Genomic DNA, 11,831 nt, shown 5'->3' on the forward strand with positions numbered 1-11,831 from the left:
AGTACAGCCATATAAATAAATAAATATATTTTTAAATGAATTAATAAAATTACTTCTGAAAGTAAAAGTTGCTATGAAGAAAATGAAATAAGACAAAGTATGTGAAAGCTTCTACTAAACAGTCTGACTCACAGTAAATGCACGGCTTGGGATGAATGAAATCAAACTCTTCAGTTCAAATGTGCATTCTTGTGGCACATGGGAAAGAGAGTGGACTTTGAAATTAAATGGCTTGAATTGGACTCTAGCTCTCTCACTTAGCTCCTACATGCCTTTCATCAAGTTAATTAACTTCTCTGTGCCAAGTTCAAGGCTGGGACTAGGGTGTGGCAAGAGAGACAGGTAAGAAGCAAAGTTTAAGGAGGAACATGCTATCAGAGTCCTGCAAATATAGACGGTCACTTGCACAGCCCTAAGGCCAGTACTTCCTTAAACTTTGCATGCTGGGGGCCCCTCTTGCCTCACTGCTGTCCTGGCCTTGTCTCCATGTTTAAAGTGGGGGAAGTAATTACACCTACTTCCTCTAGTGGTTATGCAGAGTCCCCAACCTCTGGGATCTAATGCCTGATGATAGGTGCTGCTGCTGCTGCTGCTAAGTCGCTTCAGTTGTGTCCAACTCTGTGTGACCCCATAGACGGCAGCCCAGCAGGCTCCCCTGCCCCTGGGATTCTCCAGGCAAGAACACTGGAGTGGGTTGCCATTTCCTTCTCCAATGCATGAAAGTGGAAAGTGAAAGTGAAGTCGCTCAGTCATGTCTGACTCTTAGCGACCCCATGGACTGCAGCCCACCAGGCTCCTCCGTCCATGCGATTTTCCAGGCAAGAGTACTGGAGTGGGGTGCCATTGGCTTCTCCGGATCTGAGGTGAGTTTTTTGTAATAATAATAGAAATAAAATGCACAATGAAATTAATGTACTTGAATCCTCTCAAAACCTTTCCCCCACCCCTGGTCCATGGAAAAATTATCTTCCACAAAACTGGTCTTTGGTGCCAAAAAGGTTGGGACTGTTGTTATAAGAATCAACTGAGATATGAGAAGGGAAATGAGACTGTCTTGCAAACTGGCAGCTCCTGGTGACTATGAGAGGAAGGGAACTGCCAGGATCAGGATGTACCCAAGTAGCAGTTGGGACTCAAATCCAGCCACCTTGTCCCATTTCCCACTGCTGGGACCTAGGGAAAAGTGGGAGGACTTCCCGTTTGCTGTTCATTCTCATGAGCACCAAGATGTGTGCTCACCATTGGACTATGTGCTGAGTAAGTTTCAGCATCATGGACAGAGCAAAGCCCAGTGACCACCTCTGGAGGAGAGCATGCAGCCGAAACAGAAGGGCTAGCCAACTCAGCACCTCTCATTAGGACCAGATTTTCAGCCTTCCTCCCAGCAGATCAAGCAAACCACAGAGGGTCGGCCTCCAGAAAGCCAGACCCCTCCCTCCCTAGACTGGGCAGTGGAATCTCCCACGAAGCCACCCTGCCATATATGGTCCAGCGTGGGGTTCCTAATGAAAAATGGCTGGACTATTAGCGCTTTGCAAATTAAGGGTCCTTTCATTTATTACTGTGCTCTGCTAAGGATGAGCATTAATTTTTTTCTCAAAGCAAATTCACTGGAAACAGACAGTTTAGAATTTATGCTTGTAATGATGGCTACATGGGCCATTAAGACCACCTCTAAGTGAGCTTAATTTGTAGCAGATAAATGTATATGTCTACATATTTTTCAACATAGTTTATGGTGCATCTTGCACAGCTGCGCCCAACTGATTAAATCCTCACAAAATTTAAATAGGAAACCCATTACGTAGACAGTATTATAGCCATTCATCATGGAGGCAGTTTCAGGTTAACTCTTTAAGTGCCAAATGGGAGGAGTGTCAGGAATTGGGGGGCTTCTTTGGTTGAGTATTCAGGGTCTTGTTCTCCTGACCTCTTTGTTGCTTCTGCCTTCCTAAATTCTGGGGAAGTTTCTATCCTGCTGGGTAGACTCAAGGTGAAGTTTTTAACATGGAAGAAGAGACCCTATGCTCACCTAGGCAGATGGACCCTTGCTATCTGGTCGTAATAGTCTTCCCCGCCCCATGGACAGATAACATGATGATCACACAGCCCTGGACAGAGCATCCAGGCCATAGCAGCCCCACCTTGGTGGTCTGTACCAGCCACTGAACCTGCTTAAATCTCAGCTGGTAATACAAAAGCAGCAACAGATAGCAGGGGTACATTAATGACCAGAGCATGAGCTCTGGCCTCAGGTGAACATGGGGTTAAGTTCCAGCTGTGCGGCTGCTGGCAGTATGCCAGCCCCAGGCACCTTATTAGAGAACTGAGTTGTGCCAAGTGCTTAGCACAGTGCCTGGGACATCATCAGTGTTCAAGGAACAGAACTTTGTTCTCATTATTGTTACTGTTTGCAGTAGTCACTGTCATTGCCCCCAGGGGCAGCCTCCTTGGTGCCCACTATTCCAGTACACACCACCTGCAGGCACCTGAAGCTTTTTACCTGAAGAAATTTACACAACAAGTAAATGGTCACTCAGCTCCTATGTGCCTTTCGTCAAGTTACTGAACTTCTCTGTGCCAAGTCCAAGGCTGGGACTAAGGTGTGGCAAGAGAGACACCTAAGAAGCAATGCTTCCAAGGTTGGTAGGAACCCAAGCTTCTCTAAATTCAGGCTCCTTCCATGACTGCCTTTTCAGTTTTGAAAGCAGTCATATAGGAAGAATCCTTTTAAAACAATAAATATGTGCCAGAACATTTTCATTAAGATTCTTGAGGTTCTTGCTCTAAATGTATTTTCAGGATGAGGGTTGGTGGGGGGGATGGTTTATAAGAATATAAATGATCAACACTAAATAAAGATACCAACGTTTCTTGAGCCCTTTCAAGTTACTTAGATCTGAGTTCAAGTCTGTCTCTAATACTACCTGTGAGCTCTGGGACAGATTCCTTAATGTCTCTGAACCTCAGTTTCCTTCTCTGTAAAATGGACACAGTAGTATGCATATTCCTATAAATATTGTGATGGTAAGATGAAATGGCCCATATGAAGCCTACAGGGTTTGGCATTGGGGAGAGAAAGATGCAAGGACCACTGATGCTGACTTGCTGGCAGCTTGAAATAGACAACAGGCTTGAATACAGGGAAACTTGGATCCAATAAGATGCCTTCAACAATTGAAATATATTCTCATTGTTACAAAAGAGGGTAACCTACCTCTGTTTCTGTGAGACTTGATTGTTGGAGAAGGCTTCACACAGGTTGTAATGTCAGAGCCAAGCTGCTTCAGAGGTGGGGAAGAAATGAAGTTTCCAGGCTAACAGAAAAAAAAGGAGGGTATCCTGGGATTGGAAGTAACAGGTACATAGCTGGGCAGAGCTGGGAGTCTTTTAGAGCCTTTGGTCTTGCTAAAGCATCTTGCAAGAAGAAAGGAGCATGGAGGTGGGGAGATAGGCAGCCTTGGGACCTTGAAGCTTCTTGCTTGCCGTCATTTGAAGCAGAGACTTTATCCTGAAGTTAACAGAGAGCCTTTGGAAAGTTTTAATCAGGAGTGTGATGGGACCGAATTTGCATTTTAGAAGGATCTCCTTTGCCGCCACGCGGAGAATAGCTTGAAAGGGAGTAGGAATGGTGGCAGGGGGAGCAGTTAGGGAACAATGGCAGGTGTCTCATTAGCAGCGCAGATGAGGGGCTAGGACAGGGGGAATGGGAATGAGAGACTCTTCAGTAGCAGAATCATCAGATTTGGTGATGGATTAAAGGCGGGGGTGAGAGAGGTGGCTAAGAGGATGCTGGATCTGCAGCTTGGTGCCAGACAAGGCAAGAGGGGGACCAGGCTGGCTGTGGGGGCAGGGCATGACAACAGGGCCAGTGGGAGCACGTTTTGTTTTAGGTGCCTTCGGGGTAAATTTGAATTTCTATGTATTGATCTCACTTCTAGCAAGGATCTCTTGGCCCCAAACATACCTCCCAGGAGAAGAGAAATTGATGGATGGGTAATTTGCTCTAAAACCCCAGCTGATGACTGTTGGCACCCAGCAAATCTCCTTCCTGGAAACTGCCTTTCAATACAGTGGGCACTCTGACTGGCTGTTTATTAACTCTGGGGTCACAAGAAAGCAGCATGCTTCAAAATGTGACCAATTAAGAAATAAGCTTAGATGTGGGCCTGTCTCTCTCTCTCTGTGTTTGAAAGGAATCAAGTGAAATGTTCTAAGTGTTCAATTTCACCTGTCAGAGTTACAGTTGTCATTGACAGATGCCCAGTTCTCAGGATCTGTAGTTTATTAGCACATCACCCCTCTTCTCAAGAACTGTGTGATTCTCTCGCAGGACACCAGTCAGGGGTGAAAAGGGAAGCTTTCCTTTCCCTCTCTGTTATATATATTTTTTTCTATCTTGAATAGATGGGCCCCAGGAGCAGACTCAAGGGAAGGCACACTAATATTTAGGTACACTGTATGTGCCAAGCATTGTGCTAATAGCTTTATTACAGTTAGGGATGATGAGAGCAACAGTAATCACCATCTTTTGTGCTTATTCTTTTGTGCATTACCTCATTCAATACTTTCAACAACTCTTCCAAGCAGATCCTATGATTATTCCCATTTTACAGATGAGAAAACTGAGGTGGGACTGGTTAATAAACAAGTTCAATAAGTGGCAGAGATGGGATTCAAATCTAGGACCTCTTGACACTGAAGCCATGTCTTGCTGGCTACACCATGACCATGAGCTTTCTACAAACGTTTGGCTGCCTGAGTCTCATGGGTGCCATTGCCCTCACTAGGTACTGACTGAGTGGCTGGAGGGCAGGATCTATCATGCTGCAGAAACTGCCCAGACTAGGGCCTCATTAAACATGTCTGCTGGGCTGGTGTGACCCAGGCGCTCTCTGCCATTCTACGTTTGTCTGGCTCTTCCTCCTACCTAAAGTATTGTTTATCGTTCCCCTTTCTTCAACTTAGCTCAGTTTCACCTCCTGTCGGAAGGACCCCTGATTAATTTCTTTGCCTGGTCCTTTGGGGCATCTCAGCTCAGATTGGTCAACTGCAATGTCCATCCATACTGGTCTAATGTGGCTTCTTCAGTCCCCATGTCTGTCTATCTGTCTGCCTGTCCTTGAGTAGGTGCCCTACTCTTTCAGCCCAGGGCTCACTTATAATATTTTCTCCAGTGGCTAAAATTCATCACAGACAACTAGACATCACATTATATGGGTATTTTATCTTAGTCAAAACCTGGTTTTTGCCACATACAAATGGTGTTATCTTTGGTGAGGTAACTGAACTCTTTGTAATCAGTTTTCTCATCTGAAAAATAGGAGGAGGAGTAGCACCGCTCCTCAGAGGATAATTTTGAAGCTTAAATGAGATGATGAGTGGACAGTTCTTAGGATATCACTTGGCACCACGTAGGTGCTCAATAAATGGTAGCTATCATTATCATCATGTGGTCAATAAGGAGAATAGAGCAACTCTATGTTGATAATAAGTACCACCCCTCACAGATGCACCATACGTAGCAGTTTCTGAAGAGGTTCTCCATTCATTGCCTTTTTTTGACCCATATGGCCACATTGAAGAACAGAAAGAGAGAGAGGGTGAGATGGACAGAAGGAAAGAGGAAAGAGTTTATCACCAACTTGGGTGCTTGTCAGGGCTGAAAGGAAACTCAGGGCTCTCCTGGGGTTTATGGATGGGCTCTAGAAGATTTTTGAACCTCTAAAATCAAATGTACATTATTTATGCCTTTACATTTATGTTCTTGGGAAAAGACCCCACTGCTTCATTAGATTCTCAAAGGGGCCCATAGCTCCCACAAAGCCTTAGAATCATTGATCTAATCCAACTGCTCATACTGGTCCCAGAGAAGGGGAGGGACATGCCCCAAAGCCTACGAGTTAGGCACAGTGAGGACCTAGGGTCCTGCTCCCAGATCAAGGCTCCATGTACCTCACAGACTCAGCCCTGCCTTGGCAGTGTCAGCTGGGGACAGTGGGACCCTTGATGAGGGCAGCTTGGCTGAGGCCACCAAGGCAGCAGAAGATGGGAACCTCAGGGCAGGGGACCTAGAGCCCATTAGAATCTGCTTGTTGTGTGAGGTGGACGCTAATTGCACTGCCAGGGAGTCACTGACTGACTGTGGGGGCCACAGTGATGAGCTCACTGCAAAAACTCGGGAGCTGCAGATGACTTTGGGAAGGAAGGGCAAGAGGGCCTGGCCTAGCTCTGGGACTGGGTTGCCAAGCAAAGGCCAGAGCACAGCTTTTCTGTCATTTATGTTAATCGTGCGCGCGCGCATGTGTGTGTGTGTATGTGTTTGGGAAAAGAGAGAGGAGGAGGGTGAGTAGGAAGCATTCATTAAAGACCGCACATACACACACATGTGCACACACACTCACACACATATTCACACTGGAATTTAAATGTTAAGGAATTGAACTTCTTTCTAAGAAGAGTCTTCTACCTGCCTCCTACCTGAAGAGTCAAGTGTGAGGGAAACAGGTTTTGGTTCCTGCAGAAAGGAGCTTCTAGGAGGCCTCGGGAGCGTTTCAAACCCCTTAGGCATTATGATGATGACCATACAGTAAAAATAACCTTTAAATGCAGACAACCAATTTCCAATGTTCTTGCTCATGTATTTTCCCACTTGAAGTCTCAACTCGTGGGGGATGGTACATGTTTAATGTTTATACCACATCAAGATACCTGATTTGTTTGCCATTTTAATGTGATTTTTATGATCGTAAACGTGGCAACTAAAAATTAACATGGCTGCAAATTTGAGAAATTGTATTTGTGTGTAGAACACAAAGGTGTTAAAGTTTGTAATTGGCTATTAAAAAGCAAGAGAGTTCCAGAAAAGCATCTATTTCTGCTTTATTGACTATGCCAAAGCCTTTGACTGTGTGGATCACAACTGTGGAAAATTCTGAAAGAGATGGGAATACCAGACCACCTGACCTGCCTCTTGAGAAATTTGTATGCAGGTCAGGAAGCAACAGTTAGAACGGGACATGGAACAACAGACTGGTTCCAAATAGGAAAAGGAGTTCGTCAAGGCTGTATATTGTCACCCTGTTTATTTAACTTATATGCAGAGTACATCATGAGAAACACTGGGCTGGAAGAAGCACAAGCTGGAATCAAGATTGCCGGGAGAAATATCAATAACCTTAGATATGCAGATGACACCACCCTTACGGCAGAAAGTGAAGAGGAACTAAAAAGCCTCTTGATGAAGGTGAAAGTGGAGAGTGAAAAAGTTGGCTTAAAGCTCAACATTCAGAAAATGAAGATCATGGCATCCGGTCCCATCACTTCATGGGAAATAGATGGGGAAACACTGGAAACAGTGTCAGACTTTATTTTTCTGGGCTCCAAAATCACTGCAGATGGTGACTGCAGCCATGAAATTAAAAGATGCTTACTCCTTAGAAGGAAAGTTATGACCAACCTAGACAGCATATTCAAAAGCAGAGACATTACTTTGCCAACAAAAGTTCGTCTAGTCAAGGCTATGGTTTTTCCTGTGGTCATGTATGGATGTGAGAGTTGGACTGTGAAGAAGGCTGAGCACCGAAGAATTGATGCTTTTGAACTGTGGTGTTGGAGAAGACTCTTGAGAGTCCCTTGGACTGCAAGGAGATCCAACCAGTCCATTGTGAAGGAGATCAGCCCTGGGATTTCTTTGGAAGGAATGATGCTAAAGCTGAAACTCCAGTACTTTGGCCACCTCATGCGAAGAGTTGACTCATTGGAAAAGACTCTGACGCTGGGAGGGATTGGGGGCAGGAGGAGAAGGGGACAACAGAGGATGAGATGGCTGGATGGCATCACTGACTCGATGGACATGAGTCTGCGTGAACTCCGGGAGTTGGTGATGGACAGGGAGGCCTGACGTGCTGCGATTCATGGGGTCACAAAGAGTCGGACACGACTGAGCGACTGATCTGATCTGATCTGATCTTGGACCTCATGAAAAAGATTGTGTGTATATATTCAGAAAATTAACACACAAAAGTGTGTGGTGTATTTGTGTTTTAATGTACACATGGCCAAAATTTTAAACAGTGAAAAAGAATGTCAAATCAAAAGTGGACAACTGTTCTCTAGCTTCCTAAGAAAGACTCATTCTCCAAAGGTTTGAGTAGCCTCACTTCATAGTCCCAGAGAGGGTAAGCAGTTAGCTTAGAATCACCCTGCTGGACCAAGGCACTAAAACCCCATTCCTGGCCATAGGTGCAGCCTGTGGGTGCATTCACAGATTTTTGGGTTAAGTATGAACCAACTGAAACAGTGTGGCCTGGACTCACCCCCAAAAAAATACAGATAAAATTCTGTGTGCGCCTGTATGCATGCACTTTACTGCAGAAATGGCTCACGTTACTTTTAAAACCAGGTATTTAAGGTAAACCTTAGGCAACCAAGACTGAAAACCACAGCATTAGATGCAGTGACTTAGGAAATACAATAGCTGTCACTGGTACAGTTGTCATGAAGGGATTTAATGAGAAATTTTAAGCTGTTTATTACTTTAATTTTGGAGAATATTTTGATGCTTCTAGATAACTCTGGATGAGTAGTTCTTAGGTGTGATGCCTGGACCCGCAGCATTAGCATCTCTTGGGAATTCCTTAGAAATGCAAATTCTTAGGCTTAACTCCAGACCAACAGGGTGGGAAACTGCAGGGGAAACCCAGCCATCCACGGTCTAATAGGCCCTCCAGGAGAATCTGGTCTTCACTAATGTTTGAAGGCTACTGTTCTAGGTCATCAATTTTGGAAAAATCTGGTTTTCTAGTTTGAAATGATCCATTGATGTTTCTAAAAAAAACCACCTACGTATAGGATTCAGTTTGAAAAGTAAGATTTTGTTTAGGATCCAACAAATCAGTGCAGGTGGCTTAAATTTGAGGTCAGTGCTCAAGCTGACTGTGTTCCAGCCCTGCTTCCTGTCCAATCCCTCCTGCAATTGCCAGCTTCCCACGAGGCTCAGTGGTAAAAGAATCTGCCTGCAATGCAGGAGACACAGAGATGTGGATTCCATCCCTGGGTTGGGAAGATTCCCCTCGAGAAGGAAATAGCAACTCACTCCAGTATTCTTGCCTGGAAAATCCTGTGGACAGAGGAGCCTGGTGGACTACAGTCCATAGGGTCGCAAAGAGTCAGACACGACTGAGCACTCACACACTGCAGTTACAAATTACCTCTGAAACAAGTGCCCTCCCCACTCCACCCCATCAGAGACTTGCTAGGATGTCAGCTAAAGGTGCTCTCAGAAAGCTGCAGAATATAGCCCAGACACTCTACCAGGGCTGGAGCAGGAGAGCTCAGCAGGAACAAATGCCCTTAAACCACCTCCTAGACAGCCCTACCTGGCTATGTTAAGTGCTGCTAGGTTATGAGCTGGTTGAGGATCTGGCAGCAGGCTGAGAAGACCTCCCTCTCATTGCATGGCTTTCATCAGCAGAGCCTTCCATGCCAATCAGGCTGCTTGCCCAGAGTCTCCTCCTTATGTGAATCTTCTTCAGCCCAACCCAGTCCTCCTCTCATTCACTTTTGCCTTCCAAACCTTCTTTGGAGAATCAGCTCGGAGTTTACCTCCTCCAGGAAGCCTTCACAGACTTCTCCAGCCCATCTCCCTTCTCTAAGTGCCTGTTCACATCACCAGTATGTCATGATTTGAGACTTCATTGCTTTCTTTTAATTGTGGATCTGGGTTCATCAGTTTCCATTGGTTGCTTTAGTTCATTCACTCATGCCAACTCAGACATTCAGTCAAACACATTTTGATTGTCTTCAGACCCTGTGGTCTGAAGACTAGGAATAATTCCGAACCAGCTCCATCTTCCAGGATCTCATAGATCAATAAAAATAACAGCAGCTACTACCCCACCACAACCTTTCTACGTGCATTAAAGCGTTACCTGTCTGTTCACACCCACAATCTGAAACTCTTATTTCCTCATTTGTTTACCTCTTTATTTACTGTCTCCTCCACCAGAATCCACCTGTAATGCAGGAGACGCCAGTTCGATTCCTTGGTTGGGAGGATCCACTGCAGAAGGGATAGGCTACGCACTCCAGTGTTCTTGGGCTTCCCTTGTGGCTCAGCTGATAAAAAAATTTGCCTACAACGCGAGAGACCTGGGTTTGATCCCTGGGTTGGGAAGATCCCCTGGAGAAGGGAAAGGCTACCCACTCCAGTATTCTGGCCTGGAGAATTCCATGAACTGTATAGTCCATGGGGTCTCAAAGAGTCGGACATGACTGAGCAACTTTCACTTTCACCGCTAGAAATGAAGCTAACATTAGAGTAGAATTGCTTGGTCACAGAGTAGGTGTAGAGGTAATTTTATAAAAAACTACCAAAGAGTTTTCCAAAGATCTAGTGACATTTTGCACACCCACCAGCAAAATATGACAGTTTCCATTGCTTCACATAGTTTTCAACGTTTTGTGATGACAGGTTTTTAATGTTATAAAATAGTGAGTATGGAGTAGAATCCTATTAGAATCATAATTTGAATTTCCCTGATGACAAATGGTGTTGAACATCCTTTCATGAGCTTATTGGTCATTCTCAGGGTGTTATATTTAACTATTGAGTTCTAGGGAAAAGAACATATTTATAATGCAAGTTCTTTGTCAGAAATACAAATAACTTCTCCTAGTATGTGCTTTGCTTTTTCTTTCTGTTTGTGATGTCTATAGGTAAACAGACATCTTAAATTTTGATAAAGCCCAATTTGCCAATTTTTGTTTTTTTATCATTTGTGCTTTTAAGGTCCTCTCTGAGAAATCTTTGCTTACCTCAAGGCCTTGAAGATCTTCTCATATGTTTTCTTCTGGAAGCTTAGAGCTTTAGAGGTTGGACATTTACATGTATGCCTTGGATCAAGTATAGATTAAATTTTTGTATGGTATGAGGTATGGTTGAAGTTAAAATTTTCCCATACAGTTATCAACTTGTTCCAATACCATTTGTTCGAGTCTTTCTTTTCCCTCATTGATTGTTTTGATAAGTTTATGAAAAATCAGTTAACTGTAGATGTGTGGTTCTGTCTCTAAACTCTGAGTTATGTTTCATTGTTCCCTACTCTAGTCTACTACCAATACCACACAGTTTCTTTCTGTAGCTTTTTAGCAATTCTTTAAATCAGGTAGTGTCAGTCCTCCAACTTTGTTCTTTTTCTTATTTTAGTACTTAAGACCTTTGCATTGCACAATAATCACATTAGATTTGATTTTCTATTTGTTTCTGTTTCCCTTCAGTTTGAAGAATTACATATAAATAAAATCTACAGTATATAGTCTTCATGTAAAACTTTACATTCTTTTCTTTTTTTTTTTTCACGTAGCTTAAGCTATTTGAGAGGCATCCACACTTTTGTATGTATCAAGAGTTTGTTCATTTTTCTTGCTGTGTACTTTTCTGTTGTGGGAGATATCACTGTATTTTTAGCCATTCTACAACAGTAAAATGGACACCTGGGCTGTTTTCCAGTTTTTGGATATTATGAATAAAGTTGCTATGAATTTCCTTATACAAGTTTTCCAGCGTGTGTGTTTGTGTGCACGCACGTCTCTGTGCACACTTTCTTGAGGGTAAATAACCAGGAATAGAATTGTTTGGTCATAGTGTTTGTTTAAATTTGTAAGAAGCTTCCAGCACATTTTTCAGACTGGTTGTGCTATTTTATATTCCCACCAACAATGTTTGAGAGTCCTGATTGTGCTGTGTGTTTTCCAGCACTGAGTGCTGTCAGGCTTTATTGTATATATGTTTACACATTCTGGTTTTAATTTTCATTTCCCTAATGACC

The sequence above is a fragment of the Bubalus kerabau genome, chromosome 17 (assembly GCF_029407905.1).
Source record: "Bubalus kerabau isolate K-KA32 ecotype Philippines breed swamp buffalo chromosome 17, PCC_UOA_SB_1v2, whole genome shotgun sequence".
NCBI classification, from domain to species: Eukaryota; Metazoa; Chordata; class Mammalia; order Artiodactyla; family Bovidae; genus Bubalus; species Bubalus kerabau.